This window comes from Sus scrofa, chromosome 5, assembly GCF_054392235.1.
Source record: "Sus scrofa isolate SSC_HxYL_T2T_F1_AM1 chromosome 5, Sscrofa_HxYL_maternal_Yorkshire_Landrace_v2.0, whole genome shotgun sequence".
NCBI lineage: Eukaryota > Metazoa > Chordata > Mammalia > Artiodactyla > Suidae > Sus > Sus scrofa.
This window is the reverse complement of record NC_139387.1, coordinates 12,522,588-12,541,387: the sequence shown is the minus strand read 5'-3', so window position 1 is coordinate 12,541,387 and position 18,800 is coordinate 12,522,588. Positions and strand designations below refer to the sequence as shown.

At 46.3% G+C, this 18,800-nt stretch overlaps 1 long non-coding RNA gene and 1 other non-coding gene across 5 annotated transcripts in view; one reads left to right on the top strand and one right to left on the bottom strand.

Moving 5' to 3' along the window:
• The window catches only part of LOC106510288 (uncharacterized), a 227,956-nt gene that overhangs the window by 92,989 nt on the left and 116,167 nt on the right, over positions 1-18,800 (bottom strand). For all 4 annotated transcript variants that reach the window (XR_014845394.1, XR_014845393.1, XR_014845396.1 and 1 more), the window contains one exon: positions 12,200-12,390. This is a non-coding gene — a long non-coding RNA (uncharacterized LOC106510288). The remainder of the gene's footprint in view (positions 1-12,199; positions 12,391-18,800) is intronic.
• On the top strand, positions 1,642-1,730 carry MIR9834 (microRNA mir-9834). The gene has a single exon (NR_128521.1). It is a non-coding gene; the product is annotated as a microRNA 9834 (primary transcript).

Here is an 18,800-nt window from a genome sequence, read left to right as displayed (position 1 = left end):
GGAGACCCCACGTCATTTTCTAATTCAAAGAGGATAAGCCTCAGAGGCCCTTAAGGCAAGACGGGTTTTAAGCATTTCCAAGTTTCCTGAGAAAAGATAAAACTGCCTTCTTCATCAGAGTTATTCAACTGTGGCGTCACTGTTTCGTGTGGCATGGAGGGCGACTGCATTTCTCCCACAGCCCACTCGCCCACCCGGGCCGACCCTCTTTTCTCCCACAGTGATTGGCTTAGGGTGCACGCCACCCTGAGCTCCCTCCCCTTTCCTCTCTGGGACCTCCCCACCCTGTCTTCCCACGACCCACCCCCCAAGTCTCAAGTCCTCACTGCAGCCACCCGCCTCCCTCCACCCTCACCCCAGAATCACCTCAGAATCACCCTCACCCCAGAATTACCTCAGAATCGCCTCATGCTGAGAGACCCCATCCACCCTCACCCCAGAATCACCTCAGAATCACCTCATGCTGTGAGACCCCATCCACCCTCACCCCAGAATCACCTCAGAATCACCCTCACCCCAGAATTACCTCAGAATCGCCTCATGCTGAGAGACCCCATCCACCCTCACCCCAGAATCACCTCAGAATCACCTCATGCTGCGAGACCCCATCCACCCTCACCCCAGAATCACCTCATGCTGTGAGACCTCCCTCCACCCTCCACCCCATGATCACCTCATGATGTGATCACCAAAGCTCTCTGCCCCTCAGTTTCCTCATCAGTAAAATGGGGATAACAACAATGGCTACTTGAGAGCGTCCTGCGAGATTTAATGAGGGAGTATGTGGAAAGCCCGTGCGAAGTACTAGCATGTCAGAGACACTGACCGTATGTGGGTGAGCTATTCTTTGTTGTAAGTGCGGTATTAGTATGTTCTTTACGGGATTAATGTGAAAACTAACCATAGGCGTGATTGGGGCAAGGCAGTTTGGACCCCAAGGGCTGATGGGAGCTCCCAGTGAGAGATTGTCTTTGGAGCAAAGGAGGGAGGGAAGCAATAGAAACTGTAGTGAGAGATGGGTTCCTTGAGGATACAGACTGTGTTTGGGTTTTTGGGGGGGGGTTGTTTTTGTTTTATTTTTAGGGCCACACCCTAAAAATAAGTTCCCAGGCTAGGGGTCGAATCAAAGCTGCAACTGCTTGACTACAACTCCACAGCGACACCAGATCTGAGCTGCATCTGAGACCTATACTGCAGCTCACGGCAACGCCAGATCCTTAACCCACTGAGCGAGGCCAGGGATCGAACCTGCGTCCTCATGGATACTAGTCAGGTTCTTAACCTGCTGAGCCACAGCTGGGGACACCTGCAGTTGGATTCTTAACCCACTGCACCATGGCAGGAATTCCCCCGAGTCAGGCTCCTAAAGAAGGTGGGAGAGGCCAGAAATGTGAGAACGTGAAAAATGTGAGCAGCGAGGAAAGGTGGAGGGCGATGGTGCTGGAGAACCGCCTGAGTCTCGGAGAAAGGGCTTCGGCACCAAAATGGGGGACTGATGACGACAGAATATCTGAGTCCAGGAGAATGTTCTACAAACGTGGTGAGATGCACAGCCCTCGTGGGAGTGGCAGTGGAGAGGGACAAGGCAGCCCCCCAGCCCCACCCTGAGAGGACAGAAGGCACAGCACAGTCAGAAAGGAGGGCGTGTGTGTACAGTTAGATCGGGATGGTCACGTGTTCTGCATGGGAGCATGGAAACTCACTTGGGCTTGATACTGCCCATACTTTCTTTAAATAAGCTACCATTCCTACCTGACAGTGAGAAAATTAACTTTAGTCCAATTCAGCCCACAGCGCCATCTAGTCATTTGTCCCGTCACTTCTAAGATTTAGCCTTTTCTCAGGTATATATTCAACCTAGCGTAGGTATTGTTATTATTATTATCATCATCAATAATTAGATTGTAAGCTGTAAGAGGGCAGGGATGTGACTAATCCATTTACCATTGTATGCACAACAAACAAAATACTCCCTGGCTCATAGCAGATGCCCTATAAATCTTTGTTGAATGGATAAGTGTCCAGTTCGAAGCCTCTTGCATGACACACACTCTACCCCCGATTGTGAGGGGTCTCCACGCTACTCCCTCCTCCACAGCAAGAGGTGAGGGACTCCTGCTGCTCCATCTATTTGGGAGAAGGAGTCACGTTCCCCAGGGCCCCCAGCAGAGTCTTCTGGGCAGCCTCCTGCCATGGGTAATTCTATCAAGAGAGCATCCTTCCTTTCAGAAGTACTGGTTTCTCAGTGCACCAGGAAGGGTTCCTGGGTGGCGAGCCAGCCCTGGCCCTCCCTAAGCTCATGCCTCACATCAGGCCCTGACAAAATGTATCAGTCAGCTCTTGCCATGACAAAGCCATGTAACAAACTACCCCAAATGGGCAGCCTGCTGCAGTAACCAGTTACTACCACACTCACAGGTCTGTGGGCAAGTGGGAAAGCTCTGTTTCAGGCTTCAGATCTGGAGGGGGGGGCTGGGGGTTTACTCCCCATGTCACTCATTCTTCTAGAAGAGGAGGTTATGGGGGCACTATTCTGCTCATGGCAATGGCAGCAGTGCAAGGAGAGTGAGCAGAAACACATGGTGCCTGCCAAGCCCCAGGCTCAGAACGGAGTCACTGTTGCTCTCACCCACAATCTACTTGCTAACACAAGCTACGGAGGGGGGCTGGACGGAGTAAGGATGAGAGTCCACCTCTCATGGTGGGGGGGCTGCAGTGTCACCGAGTAAAGGGTGCAGAGACAGGAGGATGAAATATGGGAAGAGCCGACCCATCTGCCACAGAAACCCTGCCATCCCCATGCTGGGAACTTGAGCCACCCGTGCACACTGACCTCTCAGCTGTCCCCCTCCATGGTCTCTTTACTCTCAGCTCCTGCAGGGTCTCTGTGGGGACCACCAGCCTTCATTTAGTTTCCGGACAGGAAGCAGGTGCCGAAGCAGGCTTAGGAATCTCCACTCTTCGTGGAGAAATGTGCACCCCCCGCCCAACACTTTCCCTCTTGAAGTAGGAGGGAGAATAGGATGACCTTTCTCAAAAGTGTCCCCTCTCACCTTCAAGATTGCTTGGCTCAATCTTGTGGGAATGGGGACACCCACCCGCTATTATTATACTCCAGAGGGTCTCCTTTGAGATTAGTCTTGTGTAAGTTGGCGTCTTTATTTTGAGTGATCAGGGTGGACATAGAGACAAAAGCACAACTCATAGCCCACATGACTGCCACAGGGAGATACTGGATATTTCACTGCTTTGTCTTGGGAACAGGGGCTTCAGAAGCTGCTAAGAGAAAGCACGAAAGGAAGCATGGAGATGAAAACATAAGGGGAGTTATAATGCCCTCTGACAGGGCTTAAAGGAGGCTTAAATAAGAAAGCGTGGGTGTTTGATAAATATTTGTTTGATTTTGTTAAACTTTTAATTTGTTCCACCTCCACTAAAAAGAGCTCTGGCCAGAAACACTGCTGGGTGACTTTACAGAAAAATAGCAGCAGCAGGGAATGTGGTCTGAGAATGATAATACACCAGTGTATGGGAGGAATTTAGCCAAAAAAAAAAAAAAGCTTTATTTATCTTAAAATTCTGTAAGTGCCAACCTGGCCCAGACACAATTTTTAAGCGGCACACACACACACACACGCACGCACGCACGCACATGAACCCTATTATTATCCAAAGCAAATAAATGTACTAAGCATATTTCTCACTGAAAGGAAATGGCATGAAACAAAGAAAAAGTAATAATGCCTAGAAATTGTGCTTAATAAAAGCACAAAGCTGACTGACTTTTGCTCTTTAATTTGTATATTAAAATATTTACTAGGCAAATGCATTAGGTGGGCTGTAGGGTTAAACAACACTTCATCCCCATATGAAAGATAAAATCTTATCTTAAAATCTGAGACAATTTGAAGAAACTGGAATGTTCCCTGCCTCCCACTTGAAGAGAATGGGGGCATTAGGAGGTTCAGTACCTTTTAGGAAGTAGAAAGAACTTGTGCAAAGGCACTGTGGTAGGGGTTGCACAGAGCATTCACAGAATCAAAAGGCCATGATACCTGGAACATTGAGTGGGACAGAGAAAGGGCCAGGAGGTAAAACTGAAGAAATATCAATGGTTGGACCAGTCTGGACCTTGGAAGCCATATTATTTATTACTTGATTAATGACACCAACTTTTGGCTCATTTCAGCTCATTTTCTGAGTAGACATGATTGGTTGGCATGCACAGAATCTAATCAAGAATCCAATTTTTCTAGTGATACTAGACACTCCCTCCATAGTTTTCTTACATCTCAAGTGATGTCAAAAGCCAATGCTCTGACCAAACAAAAGAAAACAAAACAAAACTTCACTCCCACCCACTGGCATGAAGCAGATTCTTTATAAAAGCATGAGTCTATTTTTAAGTCTTATTGTACCACTGGTGGATTGAGGTCTATACTACAGCTAACCAGATATCCACCAAATCTGTTTTCCTTTCACTCTGGGGCCACAGCTAGCCTATGTTTCCCAGCCTCTTCTGCCATTATTTGGAGCCATATGGCTGAGAACTGCCAGTGGTATGTGGGCAGAAGTGATGTATGCCACATCCAGCCTTGGCTCAAAAACAGCTCCTAGGAGAATCTCCATCCTCTTTCCTTGTCCACCAGCTGAACAGCAATGCCCACCATCAGCCTGGATCCCTGGATGACTGTGTGGAACAGAGCCCAGCCTCATCTTCATTCTTCCTTTGATTGGACTTCATGTGAGGGTGAAATATGCTTCCGTATAAGTTGCTGAATTTTTGGAATGTATGTATTAATAGCAACCCCCATTTCCTTAATTAATATACGGCACCTGTCTAGCACTTGACTTAATTCCTCAAAGACTGTTTGGGGAGTTCCCATCGTGGCTCAGTGGTTAACGAATCCAACTAGGAACCATGAGGTTGCAGGTTCAATCCCTGGCCTTGCTCAGTGGGTTAAGGATCCGGCATTGCCGTGAGCTGTGGTATAGGTTGCAGACGTGGCTCTGACCCTCGTTGCTGTGGCTCTGGTGTAGGCCGGTGGCTACAGTTCCAATTCCCCCCCTAGCCTGGGAACCTCCATATGCCACGGGAGCAACCCAAGAAATGGCAAAAAAAAGACCAAAAAAAAAGACTGTTTGGGTGAAGTTTCTCATCATTTGAGGTTGCAGAAAACAACAGTCATGCTCCTGGAAATTTACTCTCAAAGAGAAGGAATGCAATAAAATGTGTTAGAACAGGATAGAGACACAGCAGAGGTTCAATCAAGTGAGCTGGAATCATGGCAATCTGGCTGCCCACTCTGGAATCCCTAATTATATACTTACCACCCATTGCAGCATAGCCACTCCCTGCCTTATAATCAATGGATCCTCCCTGTGTGCCTGATCAATGATTTCCTACCTGTGTACCTGACTCCCCAGAGCAAATGTCTAGAGATGCCCTGACCAGGATGGCAGCCACTAGCTTCACATGGCTATTTAATTTTAAACTTAAATTAATTAAAAACACATAAAATTAGAAATTTGGTTCATCAGTTGCACTAGCTTCATTTCAAATACTCAATAGCCTCATGCAGCAGGTGGCTAATGAATTGGACAGTGCAGATATAAGACATTTCCACCACCATAGAAAGTTCTAGGTGACAGCGCTAGGCTGGAAAACAGTGTAAAGGCTTATGAGCTGTTTTCCAATCATACCAAAGGCCTAATGGAAAACCCACAAGGAGCCTGCCCCGTCTAGCTAATGCACCTAGGCGACTGCTTTGGACGGGAACTAGAACCGGACCCTGGCTGTGAGCACGCTACTGACATCCTCCATTGTCAAACGTCAAATGGGTTGGCTGGAGAGTGAGTTAGGGCCCTAGGCTTTGAGTTCAGACCTGGAGGGAAGGCTGACTATGGCCGCACGTACAATGACCAGTGGGCAGCAGGCCGATCATCTCTGTGCACTCAGAGGGCAGGCTCTGAAATCAGCAGGTAGGGCTTGAATGCTGGGTCCAAAGGGCTACTCTTTCATACCAAGTCTTGGTGCAAACCAGAGAAGACAACTCCTTTAGGCAGATGCAGTGCCAGTGGACCCACAGATGGGTAAAAAAACAAGTCATCTTTTAAATAATCAGATCAAGGGTTCATTCTTCAGGCAAATGCAGCCTCATGCTAGTGCCCATGACTTGCTAAGCAGCAGGTTGCTGACTAGATTTCAACCTCCTTGACCAGATATCACTGAGCAGTGAAAAATATCTTCAACCATACAAAGTGGCCTGGGCTTCATTACCTACCATCTGGGAGGCCCAGGACAGGTTAATTGACCTCCCTTTGCTTTTGTCTCCTTGCCTAATAGATGAAGCTAATAATAGCTTTTTTGTGGGGATGACAGATTGGGGCTTTGGTTTAGAGGCTCCTTTGAAGCAATGAACCTGAGGCTTAACTCTTCAAATTTGGGGCTGTATGGCCCTGGGCAAGGTCAGTTCATTTTCAGTCAAAGGGTCATAACCAGAGTACCTCTTTCTAAGTATTAAATGAGATGCCCAATATCTATGTCAGGAAATATGAAGCACTCAATTAATAATAGCTATTGTTATGCTAGTCAGTCTTTTTCTTCTTCCTTTTCTTTTTCTTCTTCCTCCTCTTCTTTCCCTCTTAATTTGTTTATAAACTATGTTTATTTTTATTTTCAGCTTTATGGCCGTGCCTGTGGCATATGGAAATTCCTAGGCCAGGGGTCACATTGGAGCTGCAGCTGCTGGCCTATGCCACAGCCATAGCAACACTAGATCTGAGCTGCATTTGTGACTTACAAGGCAGCTTGCAGCAACATCAAATCCTTAACCCACTGAGGGAGGCCAGCCATCGAACCCACACCCTCACAGACATTATGCAAGGTTTTTAACCTGCTGAGTCACAATGGGAACGCCTATAAAATATTATTAAATTATATTTATGTCTGCTTGGGTTGCCTTCACAAAATATCATAGATCAGGTGACTTAAACAACAAAAAGATATTTTCTCACAGTTCTGGAGGCTGAAAATCCCAGGTCAAGATTCTAGCTAAATTCCTTTCTGGTGAGGGCTTTTTGCTGGCTTGTAAAAGGGGTAGGGCTGGGCACCAGCACTGCCCACACTACCTTGCACTGTTTTGTGGAAAGTGAATTAAATGGCACCAATGCATGGCAGAGGTATTGTCTCATCTTTTCACCTGGGGCCTAATGATACAGCCCTTACTGTGCCAGGCACTGTTCTAAGTGTAGTTACTTATTTAGTTCTCACCCTCAACACATTATTATCCCCATTGTATTTATTTTCTTTTTTTTTTTCTTTTTAGGGCCACATCTACAGCATATGGAGGTTCCCAGGCTAGGGGGTCTAATCAGAGCTGCAGCTGCTGGCCTGCGCCAGAGCCACAGCAATGCCAGATCCAAGCCATGTCTGCGACCTACACCACAGCTCACGGCAATGCCAGATCCTTAACTCACTGAGTGACGCCAGAGATCGAACCCACAACCTCATGGTTCCTAGTTGGATTCATTTTTCGCTGCACCTATTATCCCCATTTTAAAGATCTAAAGACTGGGATATAAAGTGAGTAACTTGGTCATGCTGCCAATAGGGGACAGAATGGGTATTTATGCCCCCCAAATAGGCCCAGAGTCCTTCTCTTTTTTTTTTTTTTGTCTTTTGTCTTTTTTGTTGTTGTTGCTATTTCTTGGGCCGCTCCCGCGGCATATGGAGGTTCCCAGGCTAGGGGTTGAATCGGAGCTGTAGCCACCGGCCTACACCAGAGCCACAGCAACGCGGGATCCGAGCCGCGTCTGCAACCTACACCACAGCTCACGGCAACGCCGGATCGTCAACCCACTGAGCAAGGGCAGGGACCGAACCCGCAACCTCATGGTTCCTAGTCGGATTCGCCAACCACTGTGCCACGACAGGAACTCCCAGAGTCCTTCTCTTAAACACTATGCTACACTGCATCTGTCACAGTCCTTGCTTGCTCATGCCCTGTGCAACACGAGAGTTGACAGCCACATGCAACTCTAAAAAACTAGTTTGGGGAGTTCCTGTTGTGGCTCAGTGGTAATAACACTGACTAGTAACCATAAAGATGTGGGTTCAATCCCTGGCCTCGCTCAATGGGTTAAAAATCCAGTGTTGTCGTGAGCTGTGGTATAAGTCGCAGACTCAGCTCAGATCCTGTGTTGCTATGGCTGTGGCTGTGGCTTGTAGCTGCAGCTCCAATTCAACCCCTAGCCTGGGAATTTACATATGCCACACCTGTAGCCCTAAAAAGAAAAAAAAGAAAAAGAAAAAGTTTAAAATATTACAATGAAATAATATTTAAAATGCTATCCCTTGGTGGCAACAGTTACCTTTCACGTGCTCAATCGTCACATTCAACTAGTGGTGACAGTATCCAATAGGGCTCTACTGCACAGCACTAGAGAGAGTGGAAGCCTGGAGAGAAGGAATACAGGGGTTAAGACCCCAGGATCTGATATGAGACAGAGGGGATTCCTACCCCAGCTTTGGCATTATTAGCTTGGCGATACTGAGCAAGCCTCTGTTTCATGACCCCTTGAAACAGGCATAATAATAGCATCTTCCTCTCCTGTACTTACCGTGAGAATGAAATGCCATGATGAACAATGCCTGGCACGAAATAATCACTGCATAGGCACTAACAATCATTACTCCTTGTTAACAATAATATTATTGTTATTGTTACTGTTATTACACAGCTGGAAGGAGCTCATATCACATCACAGATGGGGAAACTGAGGCACAAGGAAGGAATTCTACATAAAGGCAGCAAAGCTAGGACCAGACTCTAATGTTCTCCGCTCCCTACTGGGTCATCTTTCCACCAGTCTGTGCTACAAAACAATTCCACAACCATTTGAGTCTTCAAGTTCAGGCTTTGTCTATTGGGTTTAAATATTCCATCTCTGACCAACCGTGAAACCATGGAAACCGAATGGCAAATTGAAAAGGCAGCAAACAAATTAGCTTGCAAAGCCCCACAAATGATATAATCGCTCCAGTATTTAAGCTGCAGATATTCTCTGCGTTTTCCGCCAAGGCCTTTCTCAATTGCTTTTGTAAACCTGCACTTATGTGCCCCACGACCAGCATCAGCCCACACCATATCCTGGCCAGAATCTACATCCATTCTCGGCCCCAGAGATTCAGAGCCAAACTCTGAGGGGTGAACATTCCAGGGACCCGGTGGGGTACCTCTACCCTCCCCACCCTCTGCAGAAAGGCCCAACGGCATGAGCAGGTCTCCATTCTGCTGTCTCCTTCCTCTTGGAAGCTCCAAAAATAAGCAAATAGGAGTGGTGTCCTGTGGGTGGAAAACCATTTGGAGTGGACCAAGGGGGAAAATTACCATGAAAAGTAGCCAGAAGCGTGAGAGGCATCTGTGGTAGGTTGCAGTAATGGCTCCATTCCTCACCCCTCATGGTATCCACACCATTTGCCATTTGACTGGGCAGCAGTACTTTCCCATACGCTAAAGCCCAGTTCCACGACCCTGTAGGACTTTCTTTGGCCAAGGAAATAGCAGCAAATGTGAGGCAGTCTTAAAATGCTCTTGTGTAATTGCTGCCTTTTGTGCCTCCAGTATCACTGTGAGGAGAACATGCCTCCTCACCCAGGAGGAAACGGAAGCGATCCTTTTGGATCAGAGCTGCCTCCGTTTCTCGAACCCAGACGAGCCTAGCTTCCAGCAGAGCACCGTTACTCCAACCCCTGCTGATCCACAAAAGCATGAAGAAGTCCAGCTGAGATCTATAGGAAACCCATCTTAGGCCAGCCAATCCATAACCAATCACAGAGGTGTGAGCTGAAATAACACATGATTGTTGTCTTAAGCCATGAATGTGGGGGCGATTTGTTACACAGCAAGAGCTAGCTGATCCAGCATCCTTGTGTCCTCAGTGCCTCATCGCCCATATCCAATCCATCAGCAAGCTCCAAATAAGTCTGCCCACTTCTCTTCTAACTTTATAGACATGACCTAGGTCCATTTCAATGTCAGTGCTTATGTAGACCACTACAATTGTCTATGAACTGACTCTCTCGCCTAAACACTTCTCTGCCTCTCATCCATTTTCTCCACACTTTGTCCAAAGCAAGATTGAATTCTGTCTCCCTAGATGTAGGGAATAAATACTCTGAGAATAAAATCCCAGCTCCTAACCCTAAGGACCCAGGCCCCATTGACCTCTTTCAGTTCAGCTTCTGCCACCCTCCCTGAAGTGAGACCAGTCTTCTTTTTTGTTTCTGGGACATACTAAACTCTCTCCCACCTTGAGATCTTCACACATGCTGTTCCCTCTGCCTGAAATGCTTTTCTTCCAGTTCTCAGCATGGCTGACTCTTTCTCTTTCTGGAATCATTCTTAAACTTTACTTCTCTGCCCAAACTCCTAAAGAAAGGCTTCTTCTGTTTTCTCCATCTCAAAGTAGTTATAGTGTGTGTGTGTGTGTGTGTGTGTGTGTGTGTGTGTGTGTGTGTGTGTGTGTGTGTGTGTGTGTGTGCTTTTCAGGGCCTCACATGTGGCATATGGAGGTTCCCAGGCTAGGGGTCTAATCAGAGCTACAGCTGCCGGCCTACACCATAGCTACAGCAATGCCAGATCCCAGTCGCATCTGTGACCTACACCATAGCTCACGGCAACACTGGATCCTTAACCCACTGGGCAAGGTCAGGGATCGAACCTGCAACCTCATGGTTCCTAGTCGGATTCATTTCCACTGAGCCAAATGGGAACTTTTACAGCTTCTTTTTTATTTATTATTTTTTCTTTTTATGGCGGCACATGGAAGTTCCTGGGCTAGGGGTCGAATTGGAGATATAGCTGCCAGCCTATACCACAGCCGCAGCAATGCTGGATCCAAGCTGCCTATGTGACCTACACCACAGCTTGCAGTAATGCTGGATCTTTAACCCACTAAGTGAGACCAGGGATTGAACCTGCATCCTCACAAACCAGCTTAGCCACAACAGGAACTCCTCTATCTTCTTTTTTAGAATTATTGGAATTGGATAGTGTTTTATTTACTTGTCTGCTTTTTTACTCACTTGGTCAGAAATTATTTATTGAACTCTTATGTGCCAGGCTTTGTTCTAGGTGCTGGGGAGAGAGCAGTGAAGACGGCCGACCAGGTCCTGCCCTCATGGAGGTTTCCTTCTAGACAATAAATGGGTCATAAACTGTTCTTCACAAACCTTGTCCTCCCTGGGTGTCTGGTCAACAGCCTAAACAAGGAAGACTACATAGCCTTTAGTTACGTGACTCGTGTTGGGATTGGCTGTGGATGACACAGCGGGAGAGAGAAGTATATGCAGGCCCCAGAAGTTCGAGGTTAATCTCCTCTACATCATTCAGTGTCATCCCTTCATGCTCTCATGCTCATTCTGCTGGACAGCTTCTCTCAATCCCCACCGCCTCCCACAAACGCCTTGAGTTATCCATCTTCACTGCAGTTTACTCCACTGCAGAAGGCTTTTCTCATTGGGATGTAAATGGGCCCCAAGACCTATGCAACTGAGGTGTGGGAGGTGAGCCTCCAGTGGCCACTGGACCCTCTGCCACATCCTCCCAGACCCCACCCTTGTGCTCATCAGAAAGCAGACCTCGCCTGGGCTGCAACCTCCCTCTTATTCTTTGTCTGTTTCTCCACACGATCCTGATGATTTATACCAGTTCCCACGGCTTCACTAACTTCCCACATTATATTTCTTCTTGCAAAACTTGATAACTTTCCCTTCTCCGGTGCCATAAATTTACCTTCTGGTAAATACTACTGCACTCAAGATAGATAATGTAATTTTCGATAGTGATAAGTGAGATGGAGAAAATAGAGCAAAGACGAAAACACAGCTGACTGGGTTTGGTGGATGCTCCAACATGTGCTCAATAAGAATTTGTGAATTAATAACTTAACAAAAGCATGAGTTTGCTAAGAATAAATTGAGGAGCCTGCAACTTTTCTCCTCCTTCCCACATCAAGCTCCCCCATCCCTCCAACTTTCTTCCCCTGGAGGCTGGAATAAATTAACTGGGTGACTCTTCCTCCAGATATGGTCCAGGTTAAGATCCAGTGTATTAGGGTACCAACTAAGCTGTTGTCATAAAGAAGCCCCCAACTTTAGCCAACTCAATAAAATAACAGTTTACTTTTTTCTTACCTAAAAATCGAAGATGAGTGAGTGGTCTAAGATGACAGGGCAGCCCTGTTCCACAGCCATGCAGGGACTGGGGTTCCTTCCATTTTCCTGCCACAGCATTCTCCTCGTATGTCACCTTCACCTCCAAGGTCATGGCTGGATCATTACCTTGCCCATGCTTTGGTCCATAGGAAGTAGGAAATCAGCTCTTCCTTTTTAAAGAAATGACACGTTATACATTCTGTTGATGAGCACTTAATCAGATGACTACAACTGGGAGCAAGGGAGTCTGGGAAATGTTGTCTATAGCTGGGTGACCAAGTGCCCAGATTAAAGTTAGGGATGTGCTATTTTTCATAGAAAAAAAAAGGGGGTCAAGTTGACACTGGGGAACACATCCATACCTTTCTGAGGACCAAACCCTGGCAAAGCAACCTTGATGCCAACTGTTCCTTGTCTCTTAAATGACTGGTTTCTCCTTCTTCATCTACCAAACATCTGCTCTTCCTATAATGCCTAGTTCAAATGATCCCATCACCATTCAGCTTTTCAGAGCCTTTTGTGCCGAAGGCTATAGAGGGAGTGCTGAACTCCTGCCCTTTGAAGAGTTCACTACGCGATCCTACAGCTTAACCACTGGCACAGTGCCTGGCACTTGCTACTCAGTAAATGACTAAATGAATAAATGGCACTTCCTCAACACATGCTGACCACCGTCATCACTGCAACTGCTGTGACTTTTATTCTTTTCCCAAGGTTTTCCTGGGAATAGGCCACATGGCATATCCCGGAACAATCACAGGCTTGGGGCCAGGAAACCTGTGTTTGAATCCTGAACCCACCACTTGCTCAATGTGTGACCATAAGAGTGTGGATTACTCTCTCTCAGACTCAGCTTCCTCATCTGTTAAATGAGGATAACAGTGGTGCTACCTTAAAGGTTTATTATCTTTACTAAATTATATGATCCATATAAAGTGTTTAATGCAATGCCTGCAAAGAGCATTTCAGTAAATAGTGGGTTCCGTTATTTTGTTATCATCCTCATCGGGGAAAGATCATCATGTGAATCGATCAGGCATTAATTTAGCTGCGTAATGACAGAACCTCGTAACAAAGACACCGCAAGATAAGAGTTTATTTGGCTCCCAAATCAAGGAGCCCAGCGGTGGGGAGTGGGGTGAAGGTTGGGGGACACCTCATGCATGACCCAGGCTCCTTCTCGCTCATCCTCAGCAACACTAGGGGGGTGACTTTCCTCTTTGTATATGTCCTTCCTGGCCACCAAAAGAGAACTGTACCGCTAAAGACATGTGCATATTCCAAACCAGAAGTAAGAAAAAGAGTCTTGAGCCAGGCAAGCATATTTTTACTTAGGAAACCTAAAGCTTTCCTTGATGCCTTATCCTTCAGACCTCCCTGGGGTTTTGGTGATCAGAACCCCAAAAAAGTATTTTGTGGTCATGCTGCATGACCTGAGGTGTTGGTAGCTGGGAAGAGAGGGCAGCAGATGGGGTTGGTTCCACCCCCGACAGTGACTATGGTAACAGGTTGAATGGTGTTCCCCACAGATATACATGCAATCCTTTTTGATACCTGTGAATGTGACCTTACTTAAAAATAAGAGTTTTGCAGATGTAACTAGTTAAAGTGAGGCCATACTGGTATAAGATATCTGGTTACTAATATCTGAGGTGCATGAATGGGCCCTACATCCCCTATGACCAGTGTCCCTGTAAGAGAAAGAGAGACATTCAGGGAAAAGACACTGTGTGACAATGAAGGCAGAGATTGCAGTGAAGCAGCCACAAGCCAAGGAAAGCCAAGAGTCAGCAGAAACTGGAAAAAGCAAGGAAGGGTCAAGGAGACTGAAAGGAGCATGGCCCTACCACCACCTTGATCTCCAACTTCTAGCCTCCAGAACTGCGATGGAATAAATGACTGTTGTTTTAAGCCACCCAGGTTGTGGTATTTGTCACAGAAGCCCTGGGAAACCACTACAGGGATGCTGTCACTCGGGGTAAATAAATGAATGCATCGTAATATGCCAAGGGCTAAAATTAAGGGTTGGGTTAAGAAGACTCACTGTTTATTCATTCTTTAAGCAGACTCAAGATGGAGTTCCCTTGTGGTACAGTGGCTTAGGATCTGGGGTTGTCACTGCAGCAGCTCAGGTCTGATACTGCGGCAAGGGCTCAGTCCCTGGCCCGGGAACTTCCACATGCTGTGGGTATGGCCAAAAAAATTTTTAAAAATTTAATTAAAACACTTTAAGTAGACGCAATTCATTCATTCATTCCAGCCTGACCTGGGTAGCTTACCAAAGCTAATGTCACAGCCCTCTGACTGTCAAAGGTAGGTCAGAGGGGCTGCAGCAGACTCTGTGAACCACACTCATTTTCTTGATAACTTTGCTTCTGGAGGTCTCCAGGGCTCTTTGCTCAAGAGAAGGTTTACTCAGCCACATGTCAAGTGGTTGACTGCACACTGCTTAAGCTAACATTGAGAGAGGACTCAGCCCCAACTGGCCTCTGTGCTCAGACCCGGCTGTACCCCTGGGGAAGGGGCTGGTGATGGGTAACTGTAACCTGCAGCCAAAAGGACCCAGGACCCTGTAGGTGCAGGAACCATCTGTGAGGATCTACTGAGGCAACAGGCTTGGCAAACATGTGCTAAGAGCAGACACAGGGAGAGTCAACCCATGGGACAGGCTGGGACAAAAGATAAATTTTTATGCAAGTAGATGGACTTGAATACAATTATTATGGTTCATCAGAATGTCTCCCCTGCTCCGCAAAATCTCTTTAATGGTAAACAGTGCTTCTCCCCCAAAGTGGATCCTTCCTCTTATATGTTTTTAGAATTTATCAAGCAAGTATTATGCATCTTGCCCCATGCAAGATTATACTTCTGCCTCACTACAAAAGAAAAAAGTGGGAGGGATTTTATAGACAGAGGAACCTAGGAAATTGCCCAAATCCACACACTCAGCAAAAGGCAAAGCTTGGACTCACACCTAGATCCATCTGATTCTGATTCATGCCCATGACTACTGAAACAATTATGCCAACACAAAAACTGTGCTTAATGAGCTTGGGAAATCCGTATCCTTATTCAACCTTGTAGAATTCAAATAAGGTAGTTCCACCATATTTCACAAAAACATATATATTGATCTTCTCACATTTAAGCTTGTTTCCCATAATCTTTTTCTAAAATATCATACATCTTCTGGGCTGTGTGGGCCAAAGACCAACACATGAACAAACAGAAGTATATGTTTCTAGAAATCAAAAAAACCTGACTGTGATATCTTTTACAATTCTTTCTAGATTATTTTTATTGATGTATAGCTGATTCACAATATTGTGTTAGTTTCAGGTGTCAGGATTCTTTATAAATTATTTTTTATGTTTAAAGACCAACATAAACATAAGAGAGTCAGATTTTAATCTGATTATATTATCAGCGATATCACCTCCCATTTGATTTCTAGAAGAAAATACATCTGTGCATCACAGCTTTCCACACCCAAGGTAAATGTTTCTGAGTACTCCACCGCTGAATCAACTGGAGAGTTTAGAGAATTCTGAGTTCAAAAGCCAGCTTGCCTGTGACAAGTGAAAAACTGATTGAGACTTGGGGTGGCAGAGATTTTACTCAAAAAGACGATTGCAATAGGAAGGATGCTTTGACTTTGGTATCTTCAAGCATCTCAAAATCCAGAAGGAAAATACTTTTCTTTTGTGGTGGGTGTGCAGTGTGATGGGCAGGGAGGGACTTTGGGGAAGGCAGGCAAGCATAATAAGATTTCTCTTTGTGGCCAGCCTCTTGGAACAGTTGTTCTGCTCCTTGATTCTTGCATAAACTTGGAGACCAGCCAAAATTTCAGAGCTTGTAGGAAAGAGGTAGGCTTGACTGAAGTTTGGTCAAGCCAAGCCCATGGGCAGTTGATAGCACTTGGTCACACCCTTCTAAGCTGTGTGACCTTAGGCAAGTCACTTTACTGCTCTTCGATTTGGTTTCCTTTTTTTCAAAATGTGGGCAATATCTGATCCCTACCTCACAGCATAGCGAGAATTAGATGAAGTGCTTTGCAGGGAACCTTGGATCTCTGTTCCCCCAGAGATAACATACACTGTTGTTGGTAAAATGCTTCTGAAGCTGCAATGTAAGAGGGAGGTGGTTCCCATTTTCTCTGTGCTTAAGGACCTTCAGTTCCCACAATGACAACATCTCCAGTGCAGGTTTAGTAAGTGTGATCTCAGCCATAAAGAAAATGGATTAGAAAGTTCATTGAAAACAGAAATGCTCCTTTCTGTTATTTTTTTTCATGCTGTTGTTTTTTTTTTTTTTTTTTTTTCTTTTTTTAGGGCTGCACCTGCAGCATATGGAAGTTTCCAGGCTAGAGGTCGAATCGGAGCTGCAGCTGCTGGCCTATGCCACAGCCACAGCAACGAGGGATTCAAGCCGTGCCTGCAGCCTATACCACAATGCCAGATCCTTAACCTACTGAGCAAGGCCAGGGATCAAACCTGTGTCCTCATGGATTCTAGTTGGGTTCGTTTCTGCTAAGCCACAACGGGAAGTCCCAGATGCATTTTAGACTGTGATGCCAGAACAGAGCAAAATGCTCAAAATCTGGAAAGCTCCCAGACAGCCTTTGGTTCTTAGGAATAAGAGCTAGAAGATGGGAACAGAGGAAAGGAAAGGAGCTCGGTGGTCTGAAGAATGAGGAGCTTGGTTAACCCACCATCTTTGCCCCCTTGCCCAGTAGAGGGTCTGGTAGCTGGAGGTGATGAGGAATCACCAGTCCAACTGGCCTGTGAGCATCTACTAAGAATCAGGTTCCGGTGTTCCCATCGTGGCTCAGTGGTTAATGAATCCGACTGGGAACCATGAGGTTGCCAGTTCGATCCCTGGCCTTGCTCAGTGGGTTAACGATCCGGCGTTGCTGTGAGCTGTGGTGTAGGTCACAGACGCAGCTAGGCTCCCGCGTTGCTGTGGCTCTGGCATAGGCCGGCGGCTACAGCTCTGATTCGACCCCTAGCCTGGGAACCTCCATATGCCGCAGGGAGCGGCCCAAGAAATGGCAAAAAGACGAGAAAAAAAAAATAATAATAATCAAGTTCCAGGCCCTGACCCTGGCCTCTGGGGCTCTTCATGATCCAGCTCTCCTTGGTGTGACCTCTTTCCCTCCCAGTCTTCCTTCTGTGCTCTCAAGGCCACCTGGCCTTGCTGTTGCTACATCAGGGTATTGAGGCTCCTCCCTCAGCTGTCCCACTGGCTGCACCCTGAAACCAGCTCCCTTCCTCACCTAACTCAGGTCTCTACTCAAACAACACCTCCCCGGAAGGGCTCCTTAGCACCCCTTCCCCATCCAAAACAGCAAACCTCCTCTCCCTGTATCCCCTTGACATGATTTCTTTTTGGATTTAATACCACTTGTAATGATTTTTTTTTTAATTTGTTTTCAAGGTTCTTGTCAAGGCCTGCTAGAATGTAAGCTCCATCATGTCCATGACTTGGTCTTCACCACTGGCTCCCCACTGCCCAGAAAAACCCCTGGCTCATAATAGGTACTTGATAAATACTGCTTTATTATCTCACTTAATCCAGCCCTGAAAGTTGGGACTGTGGTCCCCATTTGACAGATGAGGGAATAGAGGCTTGGAGAAATGAAATCACTGGTCCAGGGTTGCACCACTAGGAAGAGGCAGCTTTGGCTTTGAACCCATATCCATCATCTTCTGCTATCTGCTGCCTCCTTAAAAGGTGAGAGCTCAGCCTAATTCCTACAGTGTGGATGGGGCGTGAACTCCAGCTTTTTGGGATGCTGGCCACTTACATAACCCCAGCCACACCTCCAGGATCTGATAGCAGAAGACTCCTTTGCTAAGTTCAAGTGTATTGAGATTGTCTGTCACCCTTTCCCTTTCTAAATTATTTATATTAAGAAGTTTTTTTAATTAAAGTATAGTTGATTCACAGTGTTGTGCCAATTTCTGCTGTACAGTATAGTGATCCAGTCATACATATATATATACACACACATTCTTTTTCAAATACTATCTTCCATCATGTTCTATTCCAGGAGATTGGATGCAGTTCCCTGTGCTGTACAGTAGGACCTCATTGCTTGTCCATTCTAATTTTTTTTTTTTTTTGTCTTTTGTCTTTTTGTTGTTGTTGTTGTTGTTGTTGTTGCTATTTCTTGGGCGGCTCCCGCGGCATATGGAGGTTCCCAGGCTAGGGGTTGAATCAGAGCTGTAGCCACCGGCCTACGCCAGAGCCACAACAACGCAGGATCCGAGCCGCGTCTGCAACCTACACCACAGCTCACGGCAACACCGGATCCTTAACCCACTGAGCAAGGGCAGGGACCGAACCCGCAACCTCATGGTTCCTAGTCGGATTCGTTAACCACTGCGCCACAACGGGAACTCCTGCTTGTCCATTCTAAATGGAATAGTCTGTATCCACCAAACCCAAATTCCCTGTCTGTCCATCCCACTCCCCCCACCTCCCCCTTGGCAACCACAAGTCTATTCTCTATGTCTGTGAGTCTGTTTCGATTTTGTATAAACATTCATTTGTGCCTTGTTTTGGTTGGTCATGAAAA